This window comes from Pinus tabuliformis, chromosome 1_1 (assembly GCF_031772625.1).
Source record: "Pinus tabuliformis cultivar Carrire ecotype Pingquan chromosome 1_1, CPIR1, whole genome shotgun sequence".
Lineage (NCBI taxonomy): Eukaryota > Viridiplantae > Streptophyta > Pinopsida > Pinales > Pinaceae > Pinus > Pinus tabuliformis.
Genome location: NC_142297.1, coordinates 759,140,536 through 759,156,893, shown reverse-complemented (window position 1 = coordinate 759,156,893; position 16,358 = coordinate 759,140,536). Strand labels below are relative to the sequence as shown.

Below are 16,358 nucleotides of genomic sequence, written 5' to 3'. Positions count from 1 at the left end.
ATTTGATTGTCCGTCATTGGATTATAACTATCATCACTGAATTTGATTTCGCATCATTATATCATAATCACTGTTAACGGATATTTTTAATACCCATTAGTGTATCATTATAATTAATAAATGATATTGATCTCATTTATGTGTTAAATAATCATTAACAAACACTAATAATTATTAAATAATATTGATCTCATTTATGTGTGAAATAAGCATTAACAAATGTACTTAGTGTAGATAAAATAGCCCAAAAAAAAATTATTAGAGGATTATAGAAATAGGGGAAGAAAAAAAGCGTAGACGGCATTTTACAAAAAAAAGAGATAAAAATGTGTGATGGTTATGCATTGTTTACCCTTTTGATGTCACCTCGCGTTTTCGAATTCTGTCATATGTGGACATAGGCGCAGAAGAGTATGCATTTATGGAGTTGTGGGGCAACGTACAGATGTAAGTTACACAAACAAACGAGAATATTGTATGTCCTTTTATGGAGTTGGATAGTGACTCGTCGGTGATAAGTCACCAATCAGAATGAATGTGCGTTTCTATGGTGACTGTCAATTCTTCGGGCAAACTTTGCCTGTCTTTGCCTAATTAACATATTTCTACCGGAATACACCTATAAATCTCCGTGTCCCGTGCGCGACTTAAGTAAAGAGTTCCACTTGTTCCTTGCTCTGCTCTTGAAAAGAAAACTGTTTTGTGTTCCGGAAAAGAAAACTGTTTTGTCTTGACAGCTATCTGTCCACATCTTTAATTGCTACCATTGCCAACAGAGCAGCGGCACCCTGGGCCACCCCGCCCCGCCCGACCTGCGGCGGGTCGATTCCCGGAATCGACCCGCTGCCGGTTGGGCGAGGCGGGGCGGCCCGGAGGTGCCGCTGCACGCGCGCAGCGCCACCCTTGGGCCGCCCCGCCCCGCCCGCCTGGCGGCGGGTCGATTCCGGGAATCGACCCGCCGCTTGTATCAGAGTGCATAATAACAAGTAGGTGCCAAAAGGCTCTTCGCTTCTCCATCAGAGACGTGTGGGTAACATTAAGATGACGGTGTTTGACCTGAAAGGCCGGTAGGCTCTGATAAGGTGTCTTCATTAAACATTGGACATTAAAGGTGTCTTCATTAAATTACTGAGAGGGAGTACAAGATTCCATTGGCTAAGCCTTGGTGTGAGATGCTCAAAATGGTTTATCTCGGTTCAGAGAATGTGCTGACCCGCATGACACACGTGTATGTCGATGATTTTTATGCACGACCATATAATATTAGATGGTGTATTATCTTTAAGCTGAAACAATGGTGTATAATAATGGAATAAGTTAACCAGAAATTATCTAATATATAATGGAATAAATTAACCAGAGAATATCTAATATTTTTAGAGTATGTAACATATATAATATTTTAAACTGTAGTTGTTTATTAAATATTAAATATATTATTTTATAATTAAATTAAAGTCATTCAATTAATATTGACAACAAGATGATGTGGCCAGCTTTCCAACACACAATGTTCTCAATTACAAAGTGCGCACCACTATCACATTGTCCATGTTAAGCCTTCCCAAAGATTTTCTAACTTTTAATATCGAAATAAAGAGAACAGATTTTAAATTTTAATAAAAGAAGCTCTTGAAAGGTGGATGGTTGAATTTATATTTTATATTATGAAAATTAAGACCATTCATACGCATGTCTAGATTCGTTGGGGGTTTTGGATACAACGACGACGGAGAGAACTTTCTAAATTTTGTTATCACCATGTTAAAGTGTGCAGAATTAATAAACAAACATTCAACTTATTATTAATTGAATCTACACCATCGGTACATTCTTATTGAGTGAACCTTCAAACTTCAGAAAAGAAGAAAACAAGAGATACTGGAGAGGAAAGAGAGTATTGTTAATGCGGGGTCTGCACAGGCTTGAAATCAAGAAGTTGCTTGAAGTTCTCCCATGCCTTCACCCATATTTCGGCTGCATACACCCCGGTTTTGCCGCCATCCTTGGCTTCTATTGTAAGGTAGTACCGCACGCCTGCCACTACTTGCTCCTCCGCTTTTACCACTTTACGAAACGAAAGACTCACATTCTGCACAAAGCCATGAAAACCCTCAATTAATTTTGAAGTGCATATACCTATTGGTGGAATATAAATCAAAAAATATAAACACAGACCACCACCTGTTGCTTGTTGTATTCATCGACAGAAAATCGCCCAAGGTCTTGAATCTCTTTATTATGTTCCACATCCGGTATGTCGCGGATGCCGCCAACATGAGTAGAAGCCTCCGACAATATGCAGAGCCATCCCAACAAAAAAATCGTCATCGCCAGTATTGTGCGTGTCGTGCCCATCTTGTTCGACACTGGCAATAGCGGCTCTTGAAGTTCCTTTTAAAAGCAAACACGACCAACCTTATCAGAGCCTATCGGCCTTTCAGGTCAAACACCGTCATCTTAATGTTACCCACATGTCTTTGACGGAGAAGCGAAGAGCCTTTTGGCACCTACTTGTTATTATGCACTCTGATACAGGCGGCGGGTTGATTCCGGGAATCGACCCACCGCCGGTCGGGCGGGGCGGGGTGGCCCAGGGGTGGCGCTGTGGGTGCGCAGTGGCACCTCCGGGCCGCCCCGCCCTGCCCGACCAGTGGCCGCCGGTCGGGCGGGGTGGGGCGGCCCGGGGTGCCGCTGCTCCGTTGGAAATGGTAGCAATTAAAGATGTGGACAGATAGTTGTCAAGACAAAACAATTTTCTTTTCCAGAACACAAAACAGTTTTGTTTTCAAGAGCAGAGCAAGGAACAAGTGGAACTCTACTTAATTCGCGCGCGGACATGGAGATTTATAAGTGTGTTCCGGTAGAAATATGTTAATTAGCCAAAGACAGCCAAAGTTTGGCCGGAGAATTGACAGTCACCATAGACACGCACATTCATTCTGATTGGTGACTTATCACCGACGAGTCACTGTCACAACTCCATAAAAGGACATACAATACTCTCATTTGTTTCTGTAACTTACATCTGTATGTTGCTTCCACAACTCCATAAATGCATACTCTTCTGCGCCTATGTCCACATATGACAGAATTCGAAAACGCGAGGTGACGTCAAAAGGGTAAACAATGCATAACCATCACACATTTTTATCTCTTTTTTTTGTAAAATGCCGTCTACGCTTTTTTTCTTCCCCTATTTCTATAATCCTCTAATAATTTTTTATTTTTTTTGGCTATTTTATCTACACTAAGTACATTTGCTAATGCTTATTTCACACATAAATGAGATCAATATTATTTAATAATTATTAGTGTTTGTTAATGATTATTTAACACATAAATGAGATCAATATCATTTATTAATTATTATGATACACTAATGGGTATTAAAAATATCCGTTAATAGTGATTATGATATAATGATGCGAAATCAAATTCAGTGATGATAGTTATAATCCAATGACGGACAATCAAATCTGAGAGTAATAAAATAAAATGAAATTCCAACTTTATTTGCTATTAAAAATTAGCACTTCAATATTTACAATTTTTTAAAATAAATAGATCCATATAAAAATATCACAAAAACATATGTCAAATTTAATTATGAGAGACAACACCATACCTTTATCCAAAGATCAAAGATCTGATCATATCGAGCAAAACCTAACCTTTATCCAAAGAAATATGGAGAAAATAAAATATGGATGTGTGTATTTAAATAATGGATTGGAGAAGCAATTATTTATATACTCTATCTGAAACCTTGAAACAATACTATAGAGTTGTGTCTCATCGATTAACACAATCCCAAAAGTAGTGACATTATGCCATTTTTCTTTTAATAACGATTTATAAAGCAAATGATGTGTTTACTCTTGTTGAATAATCACATCGGAATTAATGTTACATGGCTCCCTACTCATCAATGTGAGGATAATATTAAATAAAACACATGTTTAAAAATAAGGTCTTTACATTTATGTGTTGGAAAAAATGCATTTATTTGTTAGTATGTGAATTTGATGTATGCATATGAATGTCTAGCTAAGGATAACATTTTATATTTGAAATTTGAGAAAACACTGTTACTTTAGCATTCCTGAGTGCATTTGAAAAAATTATAAAAAAAAAGGTCATGCTCAAAAGGAATGAAAAGTTGAGCAATTCAAATTCCAAGAAATGTTTCTCAATGCTTGCATATCCATATTCTATATCTAATACATGGACCATACATGGTGTTACACTAAAAAATGTCACCATGACTACTTACAGTTAGTATGGCTCAAATCAACAGTCATGCTACCCTCTTAGGCAAGTCTTATGCCTCTGCTATCCATCTCAAACTCAAAGAAGAGAGAAAGTCTTGTAAAAATGTGTTTATCTCTGGGGACGCAGGTTCTCTCTAGCCTTACCTGTGGGGACGCTCACCATGTTCACAAAAGCTGCGTCCATGGACGCTCTGTATGTTAAGGGACAGGTGCGTCCTTCTGTAAAAGGCAAAATGCGCGAGTTTCATCTTAAAAAAGTTACTTGTGGTTACTTCTAGAACCTTCTAGAGGTCGGTTTGATGAAATGGATGCGCCTCCAGTTGGTTCATGTATCTCTATTAAGGGGGAACTTATCCCATCAATAAGGGAGCTATCCCATCCAAAGAGGGGGATTATCCCATTGATAGTGGACCTGAATAACCTCTTTACAGCACTATAAATAAAGACATTGAGCCAGAGGGAGAGGAGGTTGGAGCTACACATTTTCTTTAGGTAAATGCTGCAGGATTTAGGTCTCCCATTTAGAACCTTGTGAGGAGAGATTGTCTTTGCTTGATTCTACTTGGAAGTGGGTGAGCTTTGTCAAAGTAGAGGAAAACCCTTGATGGACCCTGGGAGGAACTTGCACAACACCAAGGCCAGGTTGTAAGAGTTTCTTTGTTTCGTTATTAATACAAACTGGTTTATTTTTCTCAATAGCTTGTGTTAATGAGTTATTTCATGTGTTCCTTGGTCTGCATGTTGAATATATGTTTTATTATATGAAATACAAGTGCTTGGTAATTGTTTGATTGTTTGTGGTTGCAGGAATTGATGTGAAGGAGGAGCTCATCCGGATCGGCAAGGACGGACTACAACAACAGCGTTTTGGAATAAGGTAAGCCTAAACACTTGTAGTTTTCATGTTGTAAAAGGTATATTTAGAGAAAGATCACTCCATTTTGTCTTGTTTGTCACTAGAGAGTTTAGACTCCTAGGGAGGTCCGTTGTGTCCGCACAAACGACTTTTTCCGCCACGACAAATTGGTGACTCCGCTGGGGAATCCATTAATGAGAGAGTCTTTTCCTTTGTGTGAACTTTGCTTTGAGAAAATCATTTTTATTTTCTGGTTTTTGACTGTGAGAATTAGTATTTGGGTGGCTTAGCTTTAGATTTAGTTAGATTTGGTTTTTCTTAATTTTTCCAGAAGGACGCACCCTCTGAGTACTGCACAGTGCATCTTTGGACGCGATGTTTCCGTTTGCACAGAGCGGGCCCGCACCTGTTGTAACGGGTTGCCTGCGTCTTCCTGTAAAATTTAGGAAAATTCCATTTTTTACTTTAATTGCTTTTAGATTTTGATTTTTCTTAGTGTTTTCTGCCCAGATCCTTTAGTACCCTGTCAAAAATTTTCACCTGAACTTGTTTTGTGAGCTTTGAGTGTTTTAGTGGATTTCAACGAAGTTTAGACCTAGGGTTTGATTTTTAGGTAGGTCCTGTAGTGACTTTGACGGTAGAAAGTTGTCCAGCCTTAGATCTCTTTGGTTAGTCAACCTTCTTAGAAGTCGGGCCTGTCGTAAAGTCTCCTTGTGTGAGCAGCTTGCCATTTAAGTTGTTTTGGGTCAAATTTCGAATTGCTTGTTTATAAAGTGTTGATTTCCATTTTACAAAAGAACAAAAAGATTAGAGTTTTGTTTTGACTAGTTTTTGATTCTGCAATAAGCTAGTCCTTGATTTGATTGTGATCAAGTAAAACACCTTAGAATAATCATTGTTAGTTTTGGCCTCATTAAGATTGCTTAGAGTAAATTTGCCTTTTAGTTTGCTTATGAGTGGATTTTCGTAGATTTTAATAGTTGTTAAGGATTGATTTTTTGTTATATTAGATTTATTTGCTTTATTAAAAGGAAAATACAAAAACATCTTCTTTAAAAGTCTTGTTTCAAGTAGCTTTTTGTTTTTAAAAGAGGAAAAGAGTTTTTTCGTGCATGTAAAGAGCGGTCATGTTTTTATGCTTGGAAAAGACAAACGAATTGTTTCTTTGATTGTCTTCAATTAAGAAGTTGCTTTTATAAAGATTGCATTCTCTCAACTTTTTAGTTAAGCAATTCATCGAAAAAGTAAAGTAGTGGGTAAATCATCCTAGGTGCATTTTGTAGTGGTTTCGAGTCGAGTCAACACACCACTGGTTTCACTTCCATCACCTTTTGACTTAAGAAACAACCTTAAAAGTAACGCTTAAAGTAAAATTGAACTAGTAACTTTTATTTTCTAGGGCTCTGAAACACCAACATAGCTTAGGCTAGGGTCTTGGAGTAGGTGAGTACTTAACTCTCCAAGACTACAAAACCAAACAGATAGTTTATCTTGAGTAGATCAAATCCAATTGTTTCAGTTACATTCTGGGAAAGCTCCTCTTAAAGGAGAAGCACGAGCTCGTGTCCGAACCAGTGAGGGGATCATTCCTCCCTCGTTGGGAACGACGCCAGACAGTACGTATTACAAACGGTAAACCTCGGATTAACCATTGTCGAGGAGCCAGGGGTCACTTATCGGTAAACCTTGGATTACTGTCAAGGAGCCGGTAAGGGGATTGAGCTTGTTACTCTGCCCTTGCGTGCTGTCGGAGTTTAGACTGTTCCCCCAGGTGTAATTGTTGTGATTGGTAACCTTAGTGGCCATAATCTCTAGGATTCTACCCAAGGTGACGGTGGAGGGAAGGTCCCACTGTACCTGGAGCAGACGTCGGCTATACTCACTTGGATTTTCTGGGGGGTTCACTTCACTTCGAGACGGTTAAAGTGGAGGAACTTGGTCCAGTCTATTCATTAAGCAGGTTGTCGGCGTAACTGTTCCACCCGCCATTTCTGTACTGAATCCTGCGAGGTTGGACCTAATCACCAACTAGCGCTTTTGGTCCGGAAGATACTGTTTGTGTGTGGTTTGATGCTCTAGATTCTTTAGGCGTGTGCTTCAAATTTGTTTGCTTCTTTAGAAGACTTTAGGTGGTTTGATTTAAAATTTTTACTTTGTTTTCGTGTGTTGTAGTTAAAAATCATTAATTGTGGCGGAATTACCGAGACAGTCCCATCGACTTCGGGGCAAGTCTCCTGAGATTGTTACCGGAATAGATTTGTTAAGAAAACTCCGTAAATCGCGGGGTGAATCTCCTGAAGACATTTCGGGTCAGTACGAAGGTTTAAAGGTCCTTGTAACTCCTCCTAGTGGTAGTAGAGTAGGTTCACCTGAAGAAGGAGAATCTTCCTTGGTAGTCCATCTAGATTACCAAAGTTTAGAAACAGGTTACAATCCTGAAACTGTTACAGTTTCCGAGCTTGCTGGTAGTTTTTCATCTTCCAGTGAAACAGGCGAAGAACCTGAAATTTCCGAACCTGTTACTCCAACTCCTAGTGTTCCTGATTCACCAAGAATAGAAAGAATTATCACCGAAAATCTTCCTGTTGGATTAATTGCTATAGAAGAACTTGTTCCAGAGGAAGAAATAGGCGTCTCTGATTCTGAAGATCAAATTACCCTTGATCTAAGGGAGCGTGAATCCATCTTTTACAGTCCTCCTAGAAATACTTCTTGGTACCTTGCGTTAACCAATTTTTTAGACAACTCAGTAGGTTTTTCTACACCTCGTACTCCTTTTCCACCTAGAGGAATTCATACTCCTGTAAATATGTCTGGTCAGTCATCTGTGTTTACGCAAAGTCCTGAATCATTTTTACATGGCGGTCCTTCTGTTCCTACTGGGTATCAATCTCTTTCTGGTACCTTTGCGGGAGCATCTCCTCAACCCATTGATCATGGGTTATTAGTTGGAAACAGTGGTAATGTACCATTGAGTATAGGTGACATTTACATGATGTCAGGTTCAGCTCCCGTTACCCAACCTCAAGGTGGCCAATTACCGCCTGGGGGGCAACCTTCATTAATGCCTGGGGGGCAACCTCAAGGTACTTCATTCGTGTCTGGGGGGCAACCTCAAGGTCAATACGCTCCTATGGGGCAATACATACCTCAAGGTCAACCCCAGCCTCAATATGTACCCCAAAGTCAACCTCAGTATCAATATCAACCTCAAGGATGGCAACCTCAAGGATGGCAACCCCAAGGGTATCAACCCCAAGGGTATCAACCCCAAGGGTATCAACCTCAAGGATACCAACCTCAAGGTCAAGGTCAACCCCAGTACCCGTATTTACCTCAAGGTTATCAACCTACGGGTCAATACTCTGGTCAAAGTTATCAACCACCTCAAGGGCAATCATATGGGACTGCACCTTACAATTATCAACCCTATCCTCAATCCGGCTATGGATCTCAGTATCCTCAACCTGTTACGGGTCAATACCCTGGAATGTTAGTGTGGGATCCGTCACAGGGTCAACAGATGTCGCAACCAAGTATACAGTCGGTACCTCAAGCAGGACAACCTGTGGTTCCTGGTCCACCCCAGCAACCACAACCTGTTCAGTCAAGTGTTCAGACCCCTGTAACTTCGATAGTTACTCAGCCGCCAGTTGCACCTGGTACTCCATCTCGAATGGCTGCAGCAACTACCGCCACATCTACCATACTTACTTCTGGAGTATCGGCAGCTCCGGTTTCTACTGTCCCTGTAACCACTCCTCAGACATCTGTACCGTTGTCTGGATCTACGATTCAAACCACAGTCCAGATGCCTGTAGGCCAACCTGGTACAAGTACGGTTGTTACTACTCAACCTCAATTTGTTCAACCTCCGTACCAGGGACAGTATCAACCTGGGCAAGCTGCCCAACAACCGGTTTACCAGTATCAACCGTATCCTGGGTACACTTATCAACAACCTCAGCAACCCCAGTACGGTCCGGTTAATCCTGGTTTTCCAGGAGGATATAATATCCCAAATGCGACTCCTGTTCCTAGTTATCCTGGATATCCTCCTCCTGGGGCTGGTATTGTGACCCAGAGTTTTAGAGATCCTAACCGGCAGTTACCGTTTATCGCAACTTTGGATTTACCCGACTTGACGCGCCTAACGAACGATCCAATTCAATATCTTCAGTTCTGGCCGCCAATGCCAAATAAGTTGCCCAGCGATATACCCAAGTTCGAAGGTAAGTCTGGAGAGGATCCGTCCAATCACGTGATGACTTACCACCTCTGGTGTGCTTCAAATTCCATCTCAGATGATTCGATCCGCTTACGTCTTTTTCAGCGTACGCTCATTGGTCTCGCGGCCAAGTGGTACATTGAGTTACCACGGGCCTCTTTTTACAACTTTAGCCAGTTAGCTACCTCGTTCTTAACTCATTTTCAGTTACCAGTCAGATACGATAATGGTACAGAGTTATTAACTTCACTAAAACAATCGACCTCCACGTATATTTCAGATCACATCCATGAGTGGAGACGTCGAAGGAGATTAGTGAAAGTTTTTATCCCGGACCAAATCTTAGCTGAATGGTTTGTCAAATCATTATTACCAAGAATTACTGAAGATGTAGCTAAGGCCGGAGTAGTTACTGAGGAGCAAGTCATTGCTCAGGCACAATACCTTGACTTAGTTTACACTCAGTCGGGTACGTTACACGAGAAGATTCCGGATCTTCCAAAGTCGAACCAAATCGCTGCTGCTCCTTCGGGATCTCATGCCGCTGATGGTATGATTGGTATCGTGACTACGAAGAGCAAGAAGAAGTCTTCCAAGGATTCAACTACTCCAATTATCACTTTGCCTGATTCTCCGACAGGAGAGTCTTCTCCTGAACTCACCGCCGACATTCACGCTGTAGAGTCATCTACGGCCAAACCAAAAAACGGTGGAAAGAAGAAAGGAAAGAAGAAGGCTAAAGCAGACAAGGCTCCAAAGGAGAAAACGGAAAAGTCGGAAACCAATGACGAAAAGCGCAAACCTCGATATCCTTGTCTCATTTGTGAAGAGGATCATTTTACGAGAGACTGCCCTCATCGGGCCGAGGTAGTGAAAATAGTCAAAGGTTCTCCCACTCCTGCTGTGTTAAAAAATCCATTTCCAGAGCAGGAGAATAAGATGATAGGTTCTTCTTCGAATGCCAGTGAAGAACCCATTTTGATGATGTCTCATGTGAGGATTGCGACTCGATCGCAAGATTATGGTAGTAAGGCTCCTGTTGATGGCAAGGAAGCAGAATCTTCTCACTCTAACCCATCAACCTCAGCTCCTGGTTCCGATCCACTACAGATCGAAAAACCTAACCCAGACTTAGTGATTAAGCCGCCCGCCAAGGGTGTACTTCGAAGGTCTGCTTTCAATCCACATGCGAGAGCAGCCCAGAATTACAACATTGTTGAGGACTTAGCTGTTTCACCTTCAGCAATGTCGGCACTCGAAGTGCTGTAATCATGTCCAGCACAACGAAAATTGCTTTTGTCGGCTATCGGAGCTGTCGATGTTCAGGACCCGAACCTAATGATCTTTGATCTAGAAAATAGTACACCTCGTCTCCCCCATCAAATGGCTTTCCAAATTCCAGTGATAGTAAAAAACAGGCCTATTCATCGGACTGTGATTGATGAGGGAGCTTCTACGTGTATTATGTCGATTCAATGTTGGAGATCGCTTGGTTCTCCTTCGTTGAACCAATCCCCCACCATCCTTAAGGCCTTTGATGGCCGTGGGTTCCGTCCGTTTGGTATTCTACAAGAATTGCCTATAGGGGTCGAAGGTAAAACCGTTAGTCTGGATGTGGAAGTGGTTGATGCCCCTCTAGACTACAACCTTCTTTTGGGTCGAAGTTGGTCATATGCTATGACAGCGGTCGTTTCATCGGTCTTCAGAATAATTAAATTTCCACATAACGGTAAGATCATGACTATTGATCAGCTGACATACTTTTCATCCGACCCAGCCTCTTCAGAGAGTATTCAACATGTTGGTAAGACGACAATCCCTTATAGGGACGTTGGTGTAGGTTTAGTTAAGGATTCCGGTTTACTGGGAACTTTTCCTCTCCCTCCACTCAGTGTAGACCCTTCGTTTGCAACAATTCATATGATCACGTCAGAAAACATTATTTATGATGATCCTTGGTATGTTCCATCTGACTCTGAGATAGACTCGTTCGGTGATGTTATGCCGTTGAGTCCGTATGAAATTGCTTATGAAGCTCTTATGTCTTTTACCGATTTTCATTCAACCGAAACCGACCAAATGAATGTGGTCAGTGAAGAGTCACTTTTCACCTCACCCTTAGAACGGATAACGTTTCCCGAAGACGTGTCATCTGACGAACAACTTCGCGAAATCCTAAGTGTAGATGATCTACCATGGGAAGATCTCCATCACAGATCTTCGTTTTTACCTAAGGACGATGCATTTGAAAATGATTTTTCATCTATCTTTACCGCTGAATATGTCAAAGACGCTCAGGATCCAACGAAACATTCTGATTCAGAGTTGAATTTAGGGAATATTTCTCGTACTATTCCCATTGATATATCAGTGAAGCCCGGAATCGAGGAAAACATTCATATAGGTGCCGCATGTACTGAAGAAGAAATCCAAACTTACAAGGCCCTATTCCAAGAATTCCGCGATGTGTTTGCCTGGTCTTACGAGGAAATGCCAGGAATCGATCCTGCCATTGTTGTTCATGAAATCAAAACCTACCCGGATGCTAAACCCATTCGGCAACGGTTGCGTCAGATTCACCCTCGAAAAGCGGCTGCGATTAAAGCAGAAGTCGAAAAGCTGTTGAAAGCAGGTTTCATTTATCCGATCCCGTTAACGGATTGGGTATCGAATATTGTTCCCGTCAATAAAAAACAAGGAACAATAAGAATCTGTATCGACTATAGGGATATCAATCGAGCTTGTCCAAAAGACAACTATCCTACGCCTTATATCGATCAAATTATTGATGATTGTGCCGGAAGTGAAATGTTTTCCTTCATGGATGGTTTCTCGGGCTATAATCAAATCAATATTCTACCTGCCGACCAACCAAAAACGGCATTCATTTGTCCATGGGGGACATTTGCTTATTGCAAATTACCTTTTGGGCTTAAGAATGCCGGCGCTACTTTTCAACGGGCGATGTCTTATGCATTTCATGACATCAAGCACATTGTGCAACCCTATCTCGATGATTTGCCTGCTCATTCTTTACATCGAGCTGATCACCTTGTCCACTTACGAGCAATCTTTATGAGGTGTAGGCATTATCGAATTCGGTTGAATCCCCACAAGTGTGTTTTCTGTATAGAAACAGGTCGATTGCTGGGATTTGTTGTTTCAAAAACCGGCATTCGCGTCGATCCCTCGAAAGTCGAGGCTATCATCAAATTGCCTCCTCCTTCGAGTTTGCGCCAACTCCAAAGTTTGCAAGGGAAAGCGAACTTTTTACGCCGATTCATCCCAAACTACGCCGAGGTCACTAAAGGTTTTACACGGTTGTTGAAACAGAACGCACAATTCTTTTGGGACGAGATTGCCCAACAATCTTTTGATGCACTTAAACACGCGTTGACCCATGCACCGTTATTGCATCCTCCCAACTACAACCAGGACTACTTCTTATACCTCGCAGCTTCGCATTCCACCATTGGAATGGTGTTAGTTCAAGAAGATGAATTCGGAGCGGAGCATGTGATATATTATCTTAGTAGAACCTTAAATCCCACTGAGTTAAAATATTCGCATGTGGAGAAATTGGCCCTGGCAGCCGTTCAAGCTGTCCAGCGTTTTCGTCACTACATTCTTCTCCGCAAAACTACAGTTATTTCGGATTGCAACCCTATGATTTATATTTTGACAAAACAACTGCTAGGGGGCAAGTACTCTAAATGGATTGTCATCCTGCAAGAGTTCGACTTGGAGTTCGAGAAGTCCAAGTCTAAGAAATCTTTAGTTTTTGCGGAATTGATGTGTGATTTCCCGAGTGCTGACACAGAGACTGTGGCAGAAGAGTCCATTGCGGACGAATCTTTGTTTCTTATTAGCACTTTAGATCCGTGGTATGGGGATATAATCATCTATCTCCAAACCCAAACCTTTCGGCCTGAAGCTTCCAAGGAAGACCGTCGAAAAATTCGGTTTCGATCCCAGCAATACAAAATTATTGGAGATACACTTTATCGCTGGGGGGCAGACTTAGTTTTTCGACGTTGTTTAACTCACGAAGAGGCTGAGAGAGTTTTGAATGATTGTCACTCTGGAGCATGTGGCGGTCATATGTCTGGGTATGCCACAGCTCAGAAGGTGTTGCGCGCTGGCTATTTTTGGCCGTCTATGTTTAAAGATTGTATCATTGCCGTCAGGAAATGCCACAACTGTCAAGTGTTTGATCGCAAGATGCGCGCTCCACCTGCTCCTCTCCACCCTATAATTGCCGCTGGTCCATTCGCCAAATGGGGTATTGACTTTATTACTTGTAACCCTCACTCGGCCGGGGGGCATGCGTATATCATCCTCGCGGTTGATTATTTTACTAAATGGGCCGAGGCGATGCCTACATTCGACGCAAGCGGCAAGACAGCTGCAGTTTTCGTATTCAATCATATCATAACTAGGTTTGGTGTCCCACAAGCAATCATTACTGACCATGGAAGCCATTTTCGAAACGTCATGATGACTGAACTAACAAGCCAGCTTGGTTTGCGCCACGATAGCTCTACTCCTTATTATCCGCAAGCCAACGGTTTGGTTGAGTCAATCAACAAAGTTCTAGTCATCATGATTCGACGGATCATTGGTATCCATCGAACGAATTGGCACAACATGTTATTTTCGGCGCTATGGGCATATCGAACTTCAGTGAAAAATTCAACAGGTTTCACCCCTTTCCAGCTAGTTTATGGCTTAGAAGCTGTGTTACCTATTGAATGCGAAATCCCATCACTTCAAATGGCTGTCGAATTACTTCCAGCTACTTCCGAAGAGGAGAAACGGTTATTATACTTGGCTAAATTAGATGAGACTCGACGTGACGCTACTTTAGCTATCGAGACTCACGCAAAACGAATGAAAGCTCAGTATGATAAAAATGTAACCCCTCGAAGTTTTTCGGAAGGAGACCTAGTACTATTATATGATCAAGCTAACGATAAGCTAGGTGCCGGAAAATTCGTTCCCATGTGGCATGGCCCTACATTGTAAAGCGAAAGCTAGCAAAAGGGGCTTATGAGCTAGTTGACTTTGATGGGGACTCTTTGGGTAAACCCAGAAATGGACTTTACCTAAAGAGGTATTATGCTTAAATGATGGGTATGGAGAAATTTTTAGATAGGTTAGATCTTCTTTTTAGCTAGCAAGTGTGTTAGTCTAGTCAGTGTGCTTAGCTTAGAGAGTGTGGTTTTTCGTCGTTATTCTGGCTTATCTTGGTTTTACTCTTGATATTGTAGATGTCGACGCCTCTCCAAACATACATTGGATTTGCTGATGGTGCTTGTCGTAGTACACGGAATATCTCTTCCGCAGCTTGGGTTATCTATTCACCCTCTGACGAGTTAGTTTCTATGCATGGGGTAAGCCTCGGTCAAACAACGAATAACATTGCAGAATACAGTGCAGTGGTTGAATTATTATCCGAATCTATTTCATTTGGAATTCGACGTTTGATAGTGAGGTTAGATTCTGAACTTGTTGTATTACAGCTTAATAGAGTTTATGCCATTAGAAATCCTGTGTTATTAAGGTTGTTTTTGAGAGTGCGTCTCTTGGAACGTGAATTTGATTACATTGAATATCAACATATTCCAAGGTCCTTAAATACATTAGCAGATGCAATTGCTTCTCGAGTGTTGGACAGACATTTACAATAATCATGCAAGTAAATTTAAAAACATTTCATCATACATGTTAAACAAGATAAGCCGGTAATAGTGATATATATAGATAGAAGTGTGTCAAAAAATATATACATCGTCTTCGATCATAGGTTGAAAACACCTTATGATCGGCAAAATGATAGTACAAAAAGTCAAAAATGTCACATGTGACTACAAAAGTGACTAGTCAATCACTGGTGGTGCTCTCTGTATGACACCACTGCGCGGGCTACCTTACGCAAAAATCTCCTAAACGGTCCAGGGACCGCGACTACAAAACGCTGAAGCCTGATAGGAATGTCATCCATAGTAGTCTCAGGTATATCTGCCGTGAGACGCTCTAGATCATGCTCCAACTCAGCTAGTACTTCTGCTACCGCGTCCTGTGGGGCCGGTACCGGTGCAGCTGGATGTAGTCTATCAAAAGGCCGGAGGTTGGCTGGACGCTGTGGACCAACATCTGCATTTTGAAAATTTTACTGTTAGTTTTGAGACGATATATATGAAAAATAAAAAATACATAATTAGAAAACTTGTGAAAATAAAAGTACCTCTGTCGTCCCATTGTTCTCCCTGTGGAAGAACCATGTCCGGATCACCTCTAAAATCCATTCCGGCATACGGAAAGTCCTGTATCGAAAAAACCTGGTCCTCTAACCAGTGAAAGTAACTATCTGAGAATCGAACCACTGCCGCACCCTCGTCAGGATGCCGGGCCATCACCGCAACCCATCGTATCAGCTTTGGCTCCCGAGGACCCAAGATATCAACAGTGAGTTGCTGAGGGATCAGCATTGGAACTCTCTCCAAGGCAAAGCTCACGACTATAGGCCCATATCCAAAAGTTTTTAGTCGTCCGTTCTTTGCCTTGGTCAGTTGGCTCTTCATATGAGCCGACACAGCTTCACACCAGTTGAAAATGGTGCCTTGGTAACAGTCAATTGCCATCCGCATTTGGGATCCGGAAGCAATGTGTAAAGCGGCCGCGCCGCAAATTCTGGTAACCGTGAACGCTATGACTTTGAGTTCAGGCAGAGTGATGTGTTTTATCTCTATGCCTTTTGAATGGTGAGCCCCACGTGTGCACCAATCCTCGCAGAGACTATCAAGGGGTTGGCCACCCGGCCTAGTCCCCGCAAGATTGAGTTGCTCGCCTCTGTTTGGCAAGCCAGTGAGAAAGTATACATCCGAGGGCTCTATCTCGAGCTGGTGCCCTCCTATGTAAAAGCATTGTTCTTGAACATTCCATCGCTCAACCAGCCATTCCAAGAATCTTACCTGGCCCCTCATGCCCGGTATGGTCC

General features: G+C 41.9%; 1 pseudogene across 1 annotated transcript; it reads right to left on the bottom strand.

Moving 5' to 3' along the window:
• Positions 1 to 1,900: 1,900 nt before the first annotated feature.
• LOC149216227 (cysteine proteinase inhibitor A pseudogene) lies at positions 1,901 to 2,358 on the bottom strand (annotated as a pseudogene). The gene is made up of 2 exons (XR_016250081.1): positions 2,185 to 2,358; positions 1,901 to 2,092 (listed from the first exon to the last, which is right to left on the bottom strand). The product of XR_016250081.1 is annotated as a cysteine proteinase inhibitor A pseudogene (transcript).
• Positions 2,359 to 16,358: the final 14,000 nt, after the last annotated feature.